The sequence below is a fragment of the Primulina tabacum genome, chromosome 9 (assembly GCF_025594145.1).
Source record: "Primulina tabacum isolate GXHZ01 chromosome 9, ASM2559414v2, whole genome shotgun sequence".
NCBI classification, from domain to species: domain Eukaryota; kingdom Viridiplantae; phylum Streptophyta; class Magnoliopsida; order Lamiales; family Gesneriaceae; genus Primulina; species Primulina tabacum.
The window spans coordinates 7,200,692-7,219,287 of record NC_134558.1 but is presented as its reverse complement, the minus strand read 5'-3'; positions in this window follow the sequence as shown (position 1 = coordinate 7,219,287).

The window sequence follows — 18,596 nt, the reverse complement described above, 5'->3', positions numbered from 1 at the left end:
ATCACGTGTTCTTTTAATCTGGCCAATTAATAGAATATTTGTTGGTTAATCTAAAACCGGAAGGCGATAGATTAATATTTGCTTCACACATCAATCAACACATGGTTAAATTGACTACAAATAGTATTCGATTTCAGTGTGCGACTTTAGGTTGAAAACCTGGAATTTCACAGCGATCTAATGCGGTTAAATCTAATTAAATTCAGTTAGGAATAATTGAACTGTTAGATTTAATTAAGTTTATTAATTCGAGGAATCGTTTAATAAATAATTTTGGGAATTCCGTCGTGAATTAAATAATTAATTTATTGAATATGAATTTGACACGTAGATTATAAATTGTCTCGGTACCGTTGTGCGCCTTAGTCGTTTTTAAATAATTTGAATTTTCGTCTAAATTAATAGTTTGGATTAGTTTTGCTTTAGTTAATTTATTTAAATCGTGTTATTTAGTTTTAATTAATTTATCTCTCATCATTTGAATTTTATTAGCCTGAATTAGGAAAAATAATTCATATTCTAGTATTTAAACATCGATCTCTGTGGGTACGATACCTGGACTCATCTCCAAATACTATTACTTGACCCAGTCCGCTTGCTAGATTTATTCCCAACCGAAATCGTCGGTCAAGTTTTTGGCGCCGTTGCCGGGGATTGAATTGTTTAATATTAGGATTTATTATTTTCTTGAGATTAGGTTTTTATTTTATTTTGTCGATTCTACGCATATTAGTACGTTTGAAGTTTGTTATTTATTTTCAGTGATTATTTTACTGTGCATGAGCCGTGCTAAAGGAAGGACAGAATTGGAGCCATTTGATCCAGAGATTGAGAATACTTTTCGACGGAGACGTAGAGTACGAAGGGAGAAATCCTCAGAATTTGACGTGGAAGAACAGTTAAAACCAGAGGACGAGGTTGAAACAGCAGGGATGGAAGTAATGGACAACGAGGAAGATGATCACACTGTCTATGATCTCACTAGACAAACCACTGGAGGTTATGGTTCTAGCATCACTCGCCCTACTGTGGAAGCAAATAATTTTGAGCTGAAGCCATCCATCATTCAAATGATACAATATCAAGTGAGATTTGGAGGATCGCAGACCGAGGATCCTAATGCACATCTGGAGGGATTTCTATCTATCTGTGACACAATCAAGTTCAATGGAGTGAGCACGGATGCCATAAGATTGAGACTATTCCCCTTCTCTTTGCATGGTGAAGCAGCAAAATGGCTTAGAGATCTACCAGCTGGTTCTATTACTACATGGAATGGTTTGGTGGAAATGTTCATGAATCAATATTTTCCACCCACCAAGCTAGCATAACTGCGTATGGATATATCATCTTTTCGCCAGAAGGATGGGGAGACATTACATATAGCTTGGGGAAGATTTAGAAAGATGTTGAGGAGGTGTCCTCAACATGGTTTCTCTTCATCTGAACAAGTTCAGATTTTCTATAACAGAGTAGATCCTTCTGTTCGTTCCACGAGTTGCACTTGAAATAATTTCAAATATGGCTGAAAGTAGTGCGGGTTGGACAGATATTAAACGAGAAAAAAAGGCTGGAGTTCTTGAAATGGATGTGTTGAATGCACTTACTGCTAAGATTGATGGGTTGGCCCATCAATTCTCTCAGCTGAAATCAAATCAAGCAAATCAGGTCCAAGGAATAGTCATCGAGGAACAACCCATTTTTGATGAAGAAGCAGTGAATTTTGTGGGGAATCAATGGAGACAACAATCAAATCCATACAGTTCCAAATACAATCCAGGATGGAAGCATCACCCTAATTTGTCTTGGAAGAATACAGAGAATTCCCTTAATCCAACACATATTCCTCCACTTCCCATTCCTCAACAAGTGAGACAACAAGGATTATTGTTACCTGCAGCACCTCCAGGATTCAAGCAAGAAGATCAAAGACCAATTTATGAGGATTTTATGATGAAACATGTTGTGGGAATGGAGACGAGACTGCAGAATCATGATGCTATCTTACGAAGGTTGGATGCTCAAATGGGTCAAATAGCCAATCAATTAGCAAATCGACCCCTTGGAACACTACCAAGTGATACTGAGAAAAATCCGAAAGGAGTGAATGCAGTGAGTACAGTGATCAAGGCCGAGGAAGAGGAACCAAAGAGGCAGAATTCTACAGATATGGAAGCAAAGAATGATGGAGGAATGAAACCAAAAATGGAAGATGCTAAGGAACAGAACACTCAGACTACACGGAAGACAGGTAAGAAAGGTAAGGAGTTTATTCTAATGATAATATTGATATTAATACACTTCATTTCCCTCAAAGAGCAAGGCAACTACAATTGGATCAACAATTTTCAAAATTTCTTGAAGTTTTTAAGAAATTGCACATAAATATTCCTTTTGTAGAGGCTTTGGCTCAAATGCCTTCTTATGCTAAATTCTTGAAAGATATTTTGACTAAAAAGAGGAAACTTGTTGATTTTGAAACTGTTAAGCTTTCTGAGGAATGTTCAGCTATTGTGCAAAATAAATTACCTCCAAAGCTTAAGGATCCAGGTAGTTTCTCCATTCCTTGCACTATAGGAAATTCTAATTTTAACAAGGCATTGTGTGATCTTGGTGCTAGCATAAACCACTATTTCCCTTCAACTTGCTGATAGGTCTATTAAATATCCTAGAGGGGTTATAGAGGATGTTTTGGTTAAGGTTGATAAATTTATATTTCCAGTTGACTTTGTTGTGCTAGACATGGAGGAGGATCGTGAGATCCCCCTAATTTTAGGTCGTCCTTTCTTAGCTACTGGAAGAGCTCTCATAGATGTGCAAAAAGGTGAGTTAGTTTTGAGGTTGAATGATGAGAAGGTAACTTTTAATGTTTTTCATAGTATGAAATATCCTGGATCTTCTGATTGTTATAGCATAGATGCTATTGATGATATTGTTGAGTGTAGTGTGCAGGATACTTTGATTGAAGACCCACTGGAAAAGCTTTTGGTTAGCCCAAAGTCCACGGAATCCAGCAGAGAAGAAGTGGAGGAATGTATGAACTACTTGGAGGGATCAAATCCTTTGCCAAGATCGGTGAATTCGAAGATTGGGGAGCTTGGACATATTTCAAAATCACTTAAACCTTCCATAGAAGAAGCCCCATTCCTCGAACTCAAACCACTTCCTCCTCATTTAAAATATTTATTTTTGAAGGAAGAAGATAAACTGCCAGTAATTGTTTCTTCTTCCTTGACAGGTGATGAGGAAGATAAGCTCTTGAGAGTGCTGAAGGATCACATATATGCCATTGGATGGAGCATAGCTGACATCAAGGGAATAAATCCATCCATGTGCATGCACAAAATTTTAATGGAGAAGGAGCACTCTCCTACCACTCAACCTCAAAGGAGATTGAATCCAGCTATACAAGAGGTCGTCAAAAAGGAGGTAATCAAACTCCTTGATGCAGGTATGATCTTTCCTATATCCGATAGCAAGTGGGTAAGTCCTGTGCATGTTGTTCCTAAGAAAGGGGGAATCGCTGTTGTTGAAAATGAAAATAACGAATTAATCCCCACTAGAACTGTGACTGGGTGGCGTGTTTGTATTGATTATCGCAAATTGAATGATTCCACAAGAAAAGATCACTTCCCCTTACCTTTTGTTGATCAAATGTTAGAGCGTTTGGTAGGTCATGCTTTCTATTGTTTTTTAGATGGTTATTCTGGATATATGCAAATCCCCATAGACCCCGAAGATCAAGATAAGACCACTTTTACTTGTCCCTATGGTACATTTTCTTATAAAAGAATGCCATTTGGTTTGTGTAATGCTCCCGCTACTTTTCAACGTTGTATGATGTCGATTTTTCATGATATGGTTGAAAAGTATATTGAGGTCTTCATGGATGACTTTTCTGTTTTTGGTTCTTCCTTCGACTCTTGTTTGATTAATTTGTCAAAAGTGCTAAAGAGATGTGAAGAAACGAATCTTGTACTTAACTAGGAGAAATGTCATTTCATGGTAAAGGAAGGAATTGTCCTTGGTCACAAAATTTCTGAAAAAGGTATTGAAGTGGATAGAGCTAAGGTAGAGATCATAGAAAAGCTTCCTCCTCCCACTAATGTCAAAGGAATTCGTAGCTTTATTGGGCATGCAGGTTTTTATAGGCGATTTATCAAGGATTTCTCGAGTATTACTAAGCCTTTAACTAACTTGCTAATGAAAGATGTTCCTTTTGTTTTTTCTGAGGATTGTTTACAAACTTTTCAGGTATTAAAGCAAAAGTTGACCACCACGCCAATCATTGTCGCACCAGATTGGAATCTACCTTTTGAACTCATGTGTGACACAAGTGATATTGCTTTAGGGGCTGTTTTGGGGCAAAAGAGAGACAAATTATTGCATGTAATCTGCTATGCAAGCATGACACTTTCAGGAGCTCAATTGAACTACTCCACCACAGAAAAAGAGTTGATGGCTGTTGTTTTTTCTTTGGACAAGTTTCGGCCATACCTTGTAGGGAGTAAAGTGATAGTCCACACGGATCATTCAGCTTTGAAGTATCTCTTAAACAAGAAGGATGCCAAGCCAAGATTGATAAGATGGATCCTTCTACTGCAAGAATTTGACAGAGATCGTGGATCGCAAGGGGACTGAAAACCAAGTTGCTGATCATCTATCGAGATTGGAGAAGCCCAAGGAAGGTAAGTATGTAATTAGAGATGAATTCCCTGACGAGAAACTTTATGGCATCTCTAACTTACCATGGTATGCTGATTTTGTCAATTATTTGTCATGCAAATTTATTCCTTCTCATCTTACATATCAGCAGAAAAAGAAGTTCTTTTCAGATTTAAAATATTATCTTTGGGAAGATCCTCTTTTGTTTAGAATTTGTGCAGATGGCATTATTCGTAGGTGTATTCCAGCGGAAGAGGTAAGTTCTATACTTTCTCATTGTCATAGTGGTCCATTTGGAGGACATTTTGGGGCAAGTAAAACGGCCACAAAAATCCTTCAAGCTGGATTCTACTGGCCTACACTGTTCAAGGATGCACACACTTATGTTTTGAATTGCAATGAATGCCAACGTGTTGGTAATATTTCAAGGAGACACGAAATGCCATTGAATAATATTTTAGTCTGTGAATTGTTTGATGTGTGGGGAATTGATTTCATGGGGCCATTTTCAGATTCCTTAGGAAATAAATATATTTTGGTGGCTGTGGATTACGTATCCAAGTGGGTGGAAGCAAGTGCTTGTAGAACCAATGACTCTAAGGTTGTGATCCAATTTTTAAAGAAAAATATTTTTGCGAGATTTGGCACACCTAGAGCCATTATTAGCGATGGGGGAGAACACTTTTGTAATCGTTATTTTGAGTCTCTGTTAACTAAGTATGGGGTCACGCACAAGGTGGCAACACCTTATCATCCTCAAACTAGTGGTCAAGTAGAAGTGTCAAATAGGGAGATTAAGAAAATTCTTGAGAAGCCGTTGGATCTTCGAGGAAGGAATGGGCTAGTAAATTGGATGATGCGTTGTGGGCATATAGAACAGCATTCAAAACCCCTATAGGAACTTCCCCTTTTCGTTTGGTCTATGGAAAAGCTTGTCACCTCCCTGTTGAACTAGAGCATAGGGCATTATGGGCTACTAAATTTTTGAACTTTGATGTGCAAGCTACAGGTTATCAGCGTCTTCTACAACTCAATGAGCTGGAGGAATTTCGTCTTGATGCATATGAGAATGCGAAAATCTACAAGGAAAAGACAAAGAAGTGGCATGATGCAAGGATTGTGCACAGGGAATTTGAGTCTGGACAAAAAGTTCTTCTTTATAACTCTCGTTTGAAACTCATTCCAGGTAAACTTCGCTCCAAATGGTCCGGGCCTTTTACTGTTACTGAAGTTTTTCCCTTTGGTGTTGTAGAAATCCGTGGAAATTCTGGAAATCCCTTTAAGGTGAATGGACATCGACTGAAAATTTTTCATGAAGGAATTGTGGAGCAAGAGGAGCCGAGTACTCCTTTGCACGATCCAACCTAATCTATAAAGGGAGTTGTCTAGCTATAGACAAGAAATTTAGCGCTTGCTGGGAGGCAACCCAGTGATTTATTTTATTTCGTTTCATTTTATTTTTTTTATTTTTTTACTTTTTCATTCTATTAGGTTAATTCTCTGTGATTTTGGTGTGTGTAGGGAATATTGGAATGAGGGAATATTGGAATGAAGGAATATGATTTAGATTCTGGAAAAGCTAAACTGTTGAAAAAAAAGATTTTCAGCACTGAGGAATTCTACCATCCCCATGTAACAGTCCATGGAATTTAAAGCAACACTATCAGGGAAGTGTTCTCTTGCTATTCTGCACCCAACTTTTATATTCTTTTTGAATGGCATGACACTGAGGGCAGTGTAAATCTAAAGTGTGGGGCGGAGATTTGATTTGTGTTTGTTTCACGTCACCACACTTAGCATGTGCTTCAATGTTTAATCCTCGAGCATGAAAATTTTTTTTGGTTATTCTTTGAGAAACTGCACTTGTGATTACATGACACACTAATTGACTTTCTAGATTTTTGAACACTCAAGAAATTACATCACACCTAGAATTGATTGAGATGAGCTGTAGTTGTAGCCGAAGGATTTGAGCACAAACTAGTTTTGTATCATATTTTGAGACATAATCTATGCACTTTAGGTCATACTTATATGAATTAATCGTGAATTAGTAAAAGGTGAGCTCATAAAAAAATTGAAAAAAAAGAGAGAAAAATAAGAAATAATCTAGAACTTGTCTGATTATCTTTCGAGGCGAAAATACGGAGGAGAATGACTTAGGGATGATTTAGGCGATCTTTGGACCGTTTGAGCCTTTCGAGCCTACCAAATGCATCATTTATATCCCTAGTATCCTCTTTTGAGCCTATAAAAAATCGAATGGAGTGTGTCAAAGACATACAATTAGCCTCCATTCGTATTCTTTCAAAATCCCATATCAACTACCCAATTTTAGCTCATACACTATTCCTCTACCTTAATTTTGAGAGAAATAAACTTTTTAGCACTTTAAAATTTTCAATAACTCTTGTCTGCTGATTGATAAGAAAAATTGGAGGAGTTTGAAAAAAAAAATCATGAAGAATGAGAAAGGAGTTGATGAAAAGATATATATAATTATAAAAGAAAAGGAGGAGGAATGAATGTTGTATGATGTGGTTATGAAAAAAAAAACTAAAAGGGAATTTTGTTGAAGATGAAAAAGTTAGCTGGAGGAATGATGAAATTCAATGAGGAGGAAGATAAGAGAGGAAGGAATGCGTTGAAGGAATAATTGTTTATTTTCTCTCATTTTGAATATCCCTACCTTTATTGTTAGCCGTGAGCCGTGGCCTTACATTATAAGCTTAAAAGACCTATTGACCGGGTCATATTCCTCCAACATTTAGTGGAGAAAGATATGAAAGATAAGCTTATGGAGAGTTTCTTTATTTAAAAAAAAATCCAGAAAATATGAGCAATCCTTGAACTAAAACACCTTTGAGGAATATGAGTTTTGACTTCCACACTACACACGTCTCATTATCTTGATTTTTTCTAGTGAATGCTTGAGTTTTAAAGTTGCAACGAAAGTGAATTTTACGATTTTCGAAGTGTGATCTTTTGATTGAGTTTGACGGAATTTGGTAGGTTGAAAAGTGTTGATTGTGTCATTTGTTGTGGTGAATCATTGAATATTCCTCGGTTATATTTTTATTCTCTGATTTGCTCGAGGACGAACAAAGGCTTAAGTGTGGGGGGATTGATAAGGCCAAATCTTACAAAGATTTTAGGGATTTGATTTGATAATATTTGTGCTTATCTAGACTTTTTATCTCTAATTATGTGCTTAATTGAATCAATTATTGTAGATTTAAATAAAAGATGAAAAATGATTAAATTTGGAAATAAAATAAATTTACAAGACTTCAAAAGAAAAAATATTAAAAGAAAGGAAATAAAATATTTTTATTTTATTATCTTGATATTATTGAAGTTATTGATAAAGATGGAGTCTAATATTTGAAAGTAAAATATACAATTTTATTATCTACAAGGTTTAATTGGAGATGGGCTTAAAAAGAATACAGAGAGAAGGCCCATTAAAAAGAATAAAAGGGGGCAGAAGCATTACAGAAAAAAAGTGTCAAAACAGTGCCATAACAGAAGCACAGAAGGAGACGAAATAGCATAACAGCGCGGAAGAAAGAAAAGAAGGGAGGAAGAAGGAAGGCAAACCCAGCGAGGAATTCCTCACACACGCTACAAATCACATAGAATCTCTTTCCATTCCTTCTTAATCATGTTTTCTCCATTGACTTTAAACAGAGACTTACACTTTTATTTTAAGTTTATGGAGTAGATTTTTATAGACTAAGGCCATGATAGGGCCGAGACATATTATTTTTGATGTTTTGAGTTTAATTCAATTAGATTATTTATTTTATTCATTGATTGATGTCGTTTATCACATGTTCTTTTAATCTGGCCAATTAAATAGAATATTTGTTGGTTAATCTAAAACCGGAAGGCGATAGATTAATATTTGCTTCACACATCAATCAACACATGGTTAAATTGACTACAAATAGTATTTGATTTCAGTGTGCGACTTTAGGTTGAAAAACTGAAATTTCACAGCGATCTAATGCGGTTAAATCTAATTAAATTCAGTTAGGAATAATTGGACTGTTAGATTTAATTAAGTTTATTAATTCGAGGAATCGTTTAATAAATAATTTTAGGAATTCCGTCGTGAATTAAATAATTAATTTATTGAATATGAATTTGACACGTAGATTATAAATTGTCTCGGTACCGTTGTGCGCCTTAGTCTTTTTTAAATAATTTGAATTTTTCGTCTAAATTAATAGTTTGGATTATTTTTGCTTTAGTTAATTTATCTAAATCGTGTTATTTAGTTTTAATTAATTTATCTCCCATCATTTGAATTTTATTAGCCTGAATTAGGAAAAATAATTCATATTCTAGTAATTAAACATCGATCTCTGTGGGTACGATACCTGGACTCATCTTCAAATACTATTACTTGACCTAGTCCGCTTGCTAGATTTATTCCCAACCGAAATCGTCGGTCAATTACTTTAGAACATTTTTGTTCCTAATTCTCATCGTAAAAATTTATTTTTCAGAACCCAAATCCTGTCATTGCAAACTCTTAAGATAATTTTTTTTTCAACTTGTAAAATTCAAGTAGACTAACTCCAACAATCAACATGTCATCAACATAGAGTATTAAAATGATATAAGAGTGTAAGGATCGGTTAAAGGTGGATAAACTGATAAGTCAGTTTAGTGATAAACTGATACTCGAGAATCTTGTAAGACAATATCAATCAGTTAACAAATAAGTGCGGAAACAAACTGACTGATAGATAGAATATAAATAGAAATACGAAGACATAAGATTTTATGGATGTTCAGAGATTTAAATAATCCTATGTCACCTCTTCTATCTCAAGGATAGGATATACATTAAAAGACTTTGATCAATACAATCAGTTGTACAGATCCACTTAAGTTTTGGACTTAACAATGCCAAACTGAAACTCTTAGTAACAAACTTGCTTACAGTACACAAAAGAACTGAAATAATCTAAGACAACTTATCTCTTCAAGATCGAGTAATACAACTTGTGTTTGAAAGCTCTAGGTATAGCCTGAAAGCTATGAATGTATGCAGTAAGCGTGAGCTTTGGTGTCTGTAAGGATTTTAGCAGAGTAACTGACTTGTAAATGGATAGTTGTTCAAGGATTCAAAAGTTCAAGAGTTTCAAGTGCTTCTTTAGTTGTTCTTCTCTGCTATTTATAGGCTTCCATCCAACGGTAATACTAAATACAATTTGAACATTTCTATCAGTTGCTTGCCACGTCAACATTCTTCTGATAGTCATACATTGTAGCTTTTCTGAGATTCTGCGATCCCACTAGCTGTTGCAGTCAGTTTTTGTCGGTTGAATGTCTTAACTGATGACGTGTACAGGTGAGGGATCAGCTGATTGATTGTAGACAATAAACTCACAACTATTTGTAGTACCTGATCAGTCAATTTCTTGCGTAGTTTAGTTCAGTTGCTGGTTCAGTTGCCTTCCAATAGTTGTACATATAAGATTAGTTTCTATCATTCTTTTCAAATAAGTTATATGCTCAGTTTGTAAAACATCCAAAATTCAGTTTCCAACAATTTCCTCCTTTTAGGTGTTTGACAAAACTTAGAGAGTAAGAACTGAAACTGATCAACTGAACTTATTGTAGATAAAATAACTCTTTCAATGTACATATTCGTACAAATAATAAAAGAATAAAGAATCTTCTAAAATAATCTTCAACAAAATCTGCCAAAAAATAGTCTTCTATTTCTTTTTGATCAACTTTGAAGATTTCTCTGGCTGATCTTTTCTTTCTTCTTGTTCTTCCCCCTTTTTGTCAAACTCATCAACCTTTTTGGATAACATCCGCACATCTGAGGAGATGTTAGAAACTGCATTCATCAGGATATCTTGCAGTAAATCCATTCTCTTCAAGACAGTACTTTCCAGAAAATCAAGACGTCTTGTAACCAAGGCTTGACTTTGGAAATGAGCTTCAGCTGACATTCTGTCTTTTCGAAGTTCTTCCATTTGGAAAAATAATGAAGTTACGTCCTTTTGGATTTACTACAGTCTTCCCATGGTATTTTCCTTTATAGAATCGAACCTCATAGTGTGCGAAAATTGAGTTGACTTGATATCAGAAATGGAAGTCATTACTCGGACGAGGTTGGTATTGTTAGAGTAGATGTCCTGCAAGCCAACGGTTGGCTAGGGAATTTATTGACTCAAGTGTAATAAAAAATCTTTATTTTAATATAATTTAACTTTTCATGGTCTTGTTTTACTTTATCTGTATACCCATGCAATCAGCATAGATAAAGTCCTTGATTATACTTTAATACAAATGAATCGTAATTCGATGTTGAAACTCATTTGTAAACACTTTATGATCTAAATTCGTTTCTAGTCGATTCAACCGCCTAAAACATGGATAAAGGTCGCTTGAGCTCGAGACTAACATATGTGATGTTGTGTACTGCGTTTCTTGGTAAGGGCATAGAGATGTCCAAACATGCAGATGGGTAGTCATATGATGATTATACCAAACAACCCTCCCTCGGACTTTCCAAGTGATTATCATTCATCGAGAGAATAAGTCTGTGGTTATGATTGTACACCATTAGTCCTTACGACCCGGGATAACACTGAGGCTCTATATTCTAGGGCTGTTTTTTAACTCGTTTACCGGCTCCAGGAGAGTCATCAGGTGGCGAGGTTGGGTACAGTTGCGACACATATAGGAGCCAGTGCATTGTAGTCGGGGATTCACCGCTCACCTACGGGTGTGGATATCCTATGTGATATGATGAAATAATAGTGCGTGGAATATCTGGCCAGAGTATGAGAAGTACATTGGAGAAGGAGTTCTCCAATAATAAATGCGATGCCACTATTTACATGTATCACATAGTTATCGAATTATTATGCAACCCTCGATGAGCCAATGGTTGCAAATTCGATCGTGATATATGAGATGAGGGATCGTACTGTACGTTAATCATAATCGACAGGTTCTTGCAGGCACTATCAGTGATACCTAGGGGATCATGGGACGATGCTACTAGACACTCTTACCATGATCCGATGGGCGCAATCAGAAATGAGTTCTGACATTCTTGATCAAGGTGTTGATGAAAAGAATGGGGCTAACTAGGGTAAGCCCGAATAAGAATAAATGTTATTCTGAATCACAAAGAGTTGTGAACCCACTACTAGCTGTATCCCTAAACCATTGAGGGTCACACAAGCAATGGATCGTTTGTTCCCGTTGAGAGAATAAATTCAAGAAGTTGAATTTATATTTATGATATAGTAAATTCAAGGAGTTGAATTTATGATAATTAAGTCTTGAGAGAAATAAATTCAAGGAGTTGAATTTATGAGATAGTAAATTCAAGAACATGAATTTATGAATTTATAAAATTTGAAGATAATAAATTCAAGGAGTTGAATTTATAAAATCTGAGAATTTAATTTATTAAACTCAAAAGTTGAGTTTATTAAATATTAAATATTGGAGGTGATAAATTCAAGGAGTTGAATTCATAATTAAAATATTAAATTCAAATGTTGAATTTATAATTGTTTTAATTACTCAAAAGTTGAGTTTATTAAATATTGAATTAAATATAGTGGGAAGTGTATTTAATGGGCTTGTAGGAGTACAAGTCCAACATACTAAATAATTAAAGTTCTTAATGGACTTTGATTAATTAATTAAACTAGTTGGACTAGCCCAATTAATTAATCAAGCCCATTAATGTGAATTATGTTAACTAGGTCATGGCTAATTATAAAAGAGAGTTTAGAGGCCAAAACCCCAGCCACCACCTTCACAAATTTCGAAAAAAACCACTCTCCCGAAGCTTGAAAATTCGGCCACTTCTTTTTGAAGGATTAGTTTGAGCCGTCTCTCGTTTTCAATCTCCAACGTAAAAACTTCTTCCAAATTTTCTAGTGCAATTTGGAAGAGGAACAAATCATCTGGTCGTGGACCTGATTAGAAGAATACATAAAAGAGATCTGAAGAAAGTTCGTAGTGAATTCATCAAGAGCTATCTCCGCTAACCCCGGAATAATTGGAGCCTAGTGATCTATTCACCAAAGGAATAATGATTTACTTCCTATAAATGTTTAATTATAAAACCATATGAGTGTCCAAAAGGATCTTGAAAGTCAAGATCTAAAAATTTTTAAAACTTTCGCTGCGTTTGGGCACATAAAAAACCGAGATCCAACAGTGGTATCAGAGTCAGGCTTTCTAAATTGTATGGTTTTAAATCATATTGATAATTAATTTCTAACCACACAAGAAAATTTTTCAGAAAATTGATGCACCTTTAAAAAGTTTACTTTTACAGAAAAAAATATATGGGGCTGTTCCGGGCAGTGCACAGTGTGCGCATGTGCGCACATTGCCGCGCGCATAGCGGGGGAGCGTGCCGAGTGCCTGTGCGCGCCCTGCACGCACAGGGCCCTTGCGGTTGCCCAAAATGTTTGGGCAGCAGGCGGACATCACTGACGGCTGCCCGAGAGTGTATCGGGAACCGTGTTGGATGATGGGCTTGAATTGTTTGGGCCTAGAGTGCAATTTTCTGATATTTTAAATTTTTGTGTAAAATTGATATTTTTCCAAAATTGGTTCAATTTTTATTTTGGAAATTATTTTTTGAAAAATTAAAAATTTTCTTGTAAAATAAATAATTAGAATATGATTTTAGTTATTTATAGTAAAAATGAGTTTTACAAGAAATAAATTATTATTGATTTAATTGGAAATTAAATAAAGGTGTTTATTTAATTTATTAAATTCTTTAATAATTGTGGTGGTTAGCAATAAAATTATTAGATATTTGATTTATCAGTTAATTAAATTTGTTTAATTAATTGATGTTAATATTTAATATTAAATTCATGAAGGATGATCGAGAGCCTTTACCAATGTGTTAGGTGTATGTTAGGATATTTTATTGTTTTATTCATTTTGTTAATATTTGATATTATTAAAGTGGGCCTGGTTTATGGTCCGTTCCCACCCCCATGAGATGTATCCTTTATGTGTCATGGCTATTTAAATGTAATCATTAGAAATAGTGGGATATCAAGACTGGAAGATAGTGGGCCCGATGAACGAGATGAAAACATGTAAAATATTGGAAGCTTTTGTAATAGTTGCATTTGCATTCCTGCATTCACCTAGGTTTTGGACCTGGATCCATGTATGGCTCATATGGATCTAATAGTGTTGGCGATCGATCATCCTTATTTATTGTTGAATGTCATATTATGATATATGCGATATATAGTAGTATGTATGTATGTATATTATTAAATAATATAGTTGCATGAATCCGGCAAACATACAAACATGGCACGCGATTTTAAATTAAAATGATGAGACAATTTTAAAATTAAAATCCCTCATTTTGAATATGATTCAAAATTTATATCAAACCGAAAAAGTAAAAATTAAAAGAGTTTAATTTTTCCTTGCCTTCCATCAACTGTGGTTGCATGTTGATCTCTACTCGCGGACAGTGTCTGGCTCATATTATTGGAGAGGCCTGGACGCCGGAAAGCTGTGACTTCCACCGGACATATGATGTGAATTGAGTGGAACTCCCATGACTTCGGCTCATATTATTGGGGGAACTCATGGCGATCGTCTACTACAATTCAATATTGATGGTTCGGTTTGACACGCAAAAATAAATGGCGTCCTATTATTGGGTCCTTATTAAACGTGTGGAAAAACACGCGGAGATTGCATAGGGATGCGATTGGATTCTACCTTTTAGAAATTATAATTGGCTGATATTATTCGGGATTATAATTTACTAATTGAACTCTACGTGCCCACTAAGGAAATACAATTTCCCTTTTTCATCAGAGGGTGGTGGAAACGTCAAAATAGTGGGAGGGAAATTTATAAAATAAAAATCTATATTTTATATCTTAAATTATTTTAAAATAATCAGCAACCATTATTCTGTTTCCGTATCAATATATTTTCGATTTCGTCACGTAATCCATTTTTGTTATTAACAATCTAACCGAATCTAATTTTCAAGACTGGTTGGGAAAATTTTTTTGAATTCGGAGAAAGTGGCATACATACTAATGTCAGTCCTGCTGAACTGACAAAGCATGCAAGATGGTAGGACCATAGTATGCAAGCTAAAGTGTAACATGCTCGCTTCTATGTCAAATGAACAGTAGGGACAGTTTGAGGGAATGTTCAATGCTGCTGACATTCGAATGCACGTGAAAGAGTTGCATGGTGCATGAAGCTCATAAAATGATGCACACCATTTTTAAGGAGCTCATGACTACACGCATGCAAGATGGGGTTTTTGGACCATGACGTGGTGTACATATGACTGGGCTTATTAAGAATGTGGTGGGCCTGGAATATGTGATTCCTAACAAGTTACTAGATAATATCAATTTGTTGTTTTTATCTTTCTCATTTGAGGAGATTATGGTGAACTTCAATTTTAATATGATATATGATAGCCTTGAAAAGCTAGTCAATACGTTTATGACTTATGAGGTCACCATAAAAGAGAAAAATGTTGTTTTTCTAATGGACCTCTCGTCAGAGGAAAAATGGCCCACATAGTAAGGGAAAGAAATATTCTGCCCCTCACAAGAAAAACTAACCCAATAAGAGGCAAACTTCTGAAGGACACTTAAAAGGCCTACAAAGCCCAATAAGTCTGAACATATTTATTTTACTGCAAGAAGTTCGGACATAAGAAATTATATGCGCCAGAAATGTTCTGGAAATGATAAGTGAATGTCCAAGTTAACATGATTTCAACAACAAACAAAAGAAATTTAGATGATCCAAATCTCACACAAATATGGCACGCTAGACTATGTCACATTTCCCAAAGAAGGATGCACAAACTAGTGGGAGAAGGCATGTTTGACTTGTCAGACGTAAATTCTCTACCTGCTAGTAAATCCTGTCTAAAAGAAAAAATTACAAAGACTCCATTCAATGGAAACGTGGAACGTACGCATGGTTTACTGGATATGATCCACACAGACGTTTGTGACCCGCTAAGTGTTAGCACAAAATATGGGCAATCCTACTTCAGTACCTTTACTGATGACCATTCGAGGTATGGGTATGTTTACTTGATAAAACACAAATCTGAAGCATTTGACTAAAAGAGAAAAATCAACTAGAAAGAAGTATTGAGGCACTTCGATATGATCGATGTGGAGAATACTTGAGTGCTGAATTTTTGGGTTATCTAAAAGAGAATGAGATTCTCTCACAATGGACTCCACCAGCAACACCACAATTGAATGGTGTTTCTGAACATCGTAATCGAACCTTGATGGACATGGTTCGATCTATGATGGGATCCACTGAATTGCCTACAAAGTTTTGGGGCTTTGCGCTTGAAACTGCGGTAATATTGTTAAATAATGTCCATACTAAAGTAATGGATAAAACACCATATGAGATATGTATGGGAAAAACTCCTAAATATTCTTACATGAGAATATGGGGATGTCCTGCTTATGTGAAGTAGACAGTGGGAGACAAATTTAATAGTAGATCCACTTTGTGCTACTTTGTAGGATATCCAAAGAATTCTTTTGGATATTATTTCTATCATCCCAATGAAGTAAAAGTGTTTGTTTCAAGAAATGCCACCTTTTTGGAAAAGGAATTTATATTAGATAGAAAAGGCAAGATGATAGAACTTGAAGAAATTCAAAATAATCTGTGAGGCCCGGGACCGAAGAGGGCGGGGGGTGATCGCCGGTGCCATGAGGTGGCACGGACAATGAGCGGCTCCTGGCAGGCTTCTAGGTGGAGGGAGCATGAATGAACCGATCCCACACCGGAATGAGAGGGATTCCGAGACTGTTCAATGTAATGGACTGTACAGTTGAAGAGGGCTTAAAAGATTAGATTGGTACTACTCATATCACGAAAGTGCATCTTCTTTTCGGTAGCTCATCACATAAGAACTCCAAAGTTAAGCGTGCTTGACTTGGAGAAAGTTTGGGATGGGTGACCTCCTGGGAAGTTTCCTAGGGTGCGTGTGAGTGAGGACATAAGCACACTGGAAAGACTCGTCTTGATACAGTGAGAGCAGTCGTCGAATCTGGGGCGTTACAGTTGGCATCAGAGCCGACCTCTCTTAGTACAGTGTGGTTCGGGGACAAACCAAGCGGAAGCTGGTGGGCATGTGAGGCCCGGGGCCGAAGAGGGCAGGGGGGTGATCGCCGGTGCCATGAGGTGGCACGGACAATGAGCGGCTCCTGACAGGCTTCTAGGTGGAGGGAACATGAATGAACCGATCCCACACCGAAATGAGAGGGATTCCGAGACTGTTCAATTGTAATGGACTGTACAACTGAAGATGGCTTAAAAGATTAGATTGGTACTACTCATATCACGAAGGTGCATCTTCTTTTCGGTAGCTCATCACATAAGAACTCCAAAGTTAAGCGTGCTTGACTTGGGGAAATTTTGGGATGGGTGACCTACCTCCTGGGAAGTTTCTCAGGATGCGTGTGAGTGAGGACATAAGCACGCTGGAAAGACTCGTCTTGATACAGTGAGGACAGTCATCGAATCTGGGGCGTTACATAATCCCTCAACTACAGTAGTTGAACCTAATCCCCAACAACCAGTAGTTGAAGTACAAGGTCCTAGGAGGTTTGATAGGGTTATTAGACCGCATGCTAGGTATACGCTTCTTCGTGAACAATACCATGATGAGTCTTGTGTTGGATGTGATCCAATGAACTTTAAGGAAGCAATATCTGATACTGATTCAACCAAATGGCTTGAAGTCATGCCGTCAAAGATGGACTCTATGTATTCAAATCAAGTCTGGACATTAGTAGATCCACCTGAGGCAATCGTTCCTATAGAGTGAAAATGGATCTAAAAAGAAAGCTTGGGGCGAATGAGAAGGTAGTGACCTTCAAAGCAAGGCTGGTTGCAAAAGGTTATACTCAAAGGCAAGGAGTTGACTATGAGGAAAATTTTTCATCAGTTGCTATGTTTAAGTCCATTAGAATACTATTAGCCATAGCAGCATTGTATGACTATGGGATATGGCAAATGGATGTAAACACTGCATTCCTCAATGGAGACATCAAAGAAGGTCTTGGGTTCTAATCCTGAGAAGGTAAAAGCTCTAGTGCCTGGGCTGGAGAAGTCCTATGAGTAATGATCGCGGGTGAGTGGTGTCGGGTCGTTACAATTAAAGGCGCCTTTTATTGTAATGACCCGACACCACTCACCCGCGATCATTACTCATAGGACTTCTCCAGCCCAGGCACTTGAGCTTTTACCTTCCCAGGATTAGAACCCAAGACCACCTGGACATATAGGTCTTGGCAGCAATCCTGGTACCAGATGAGCTAGTATTTATATGTCTCAACCTGAGGGATACACATCAGTGGGAAGTGAGCATAAGGTATGCAAACTTCAGAGATCAATATATGGTCTCAAGCAGACGTCAAGGAGTTGGAATCTAATATTTGATAGCAATATCAAAGAGTTTGGTTTTGCTAAGAATCCTGAGGAACCATGTGTGTACAAGAAAGTTAGTGGGAGTACAGTGACATTCCTTATACTTTATGTTGATGACATCCTACTCATTGGGAATGATGTAGGATTACTGCAATCGACTAAAGTATGGTTAGCAAGTAAATTCTCAATGAAAGACATGGGTGAAGCATCCTATATATTGGGAATACAAATCTATAGAGATAGATCAAAAGGATGATAGGACTCACCCAAGCCACTTATATCGATACCATTCTGAAGCGATTCTCTATGGAAGAGTCCAAGAGAGGATACTTACCAATGTGTCATGGTATTACTCAATCTAAAGCTATGTGTCCCAAAATTGATGAAGAGATAGAGATGATGACACGTATTCCATATACGTCAGCCATTGATAGTATCATGTA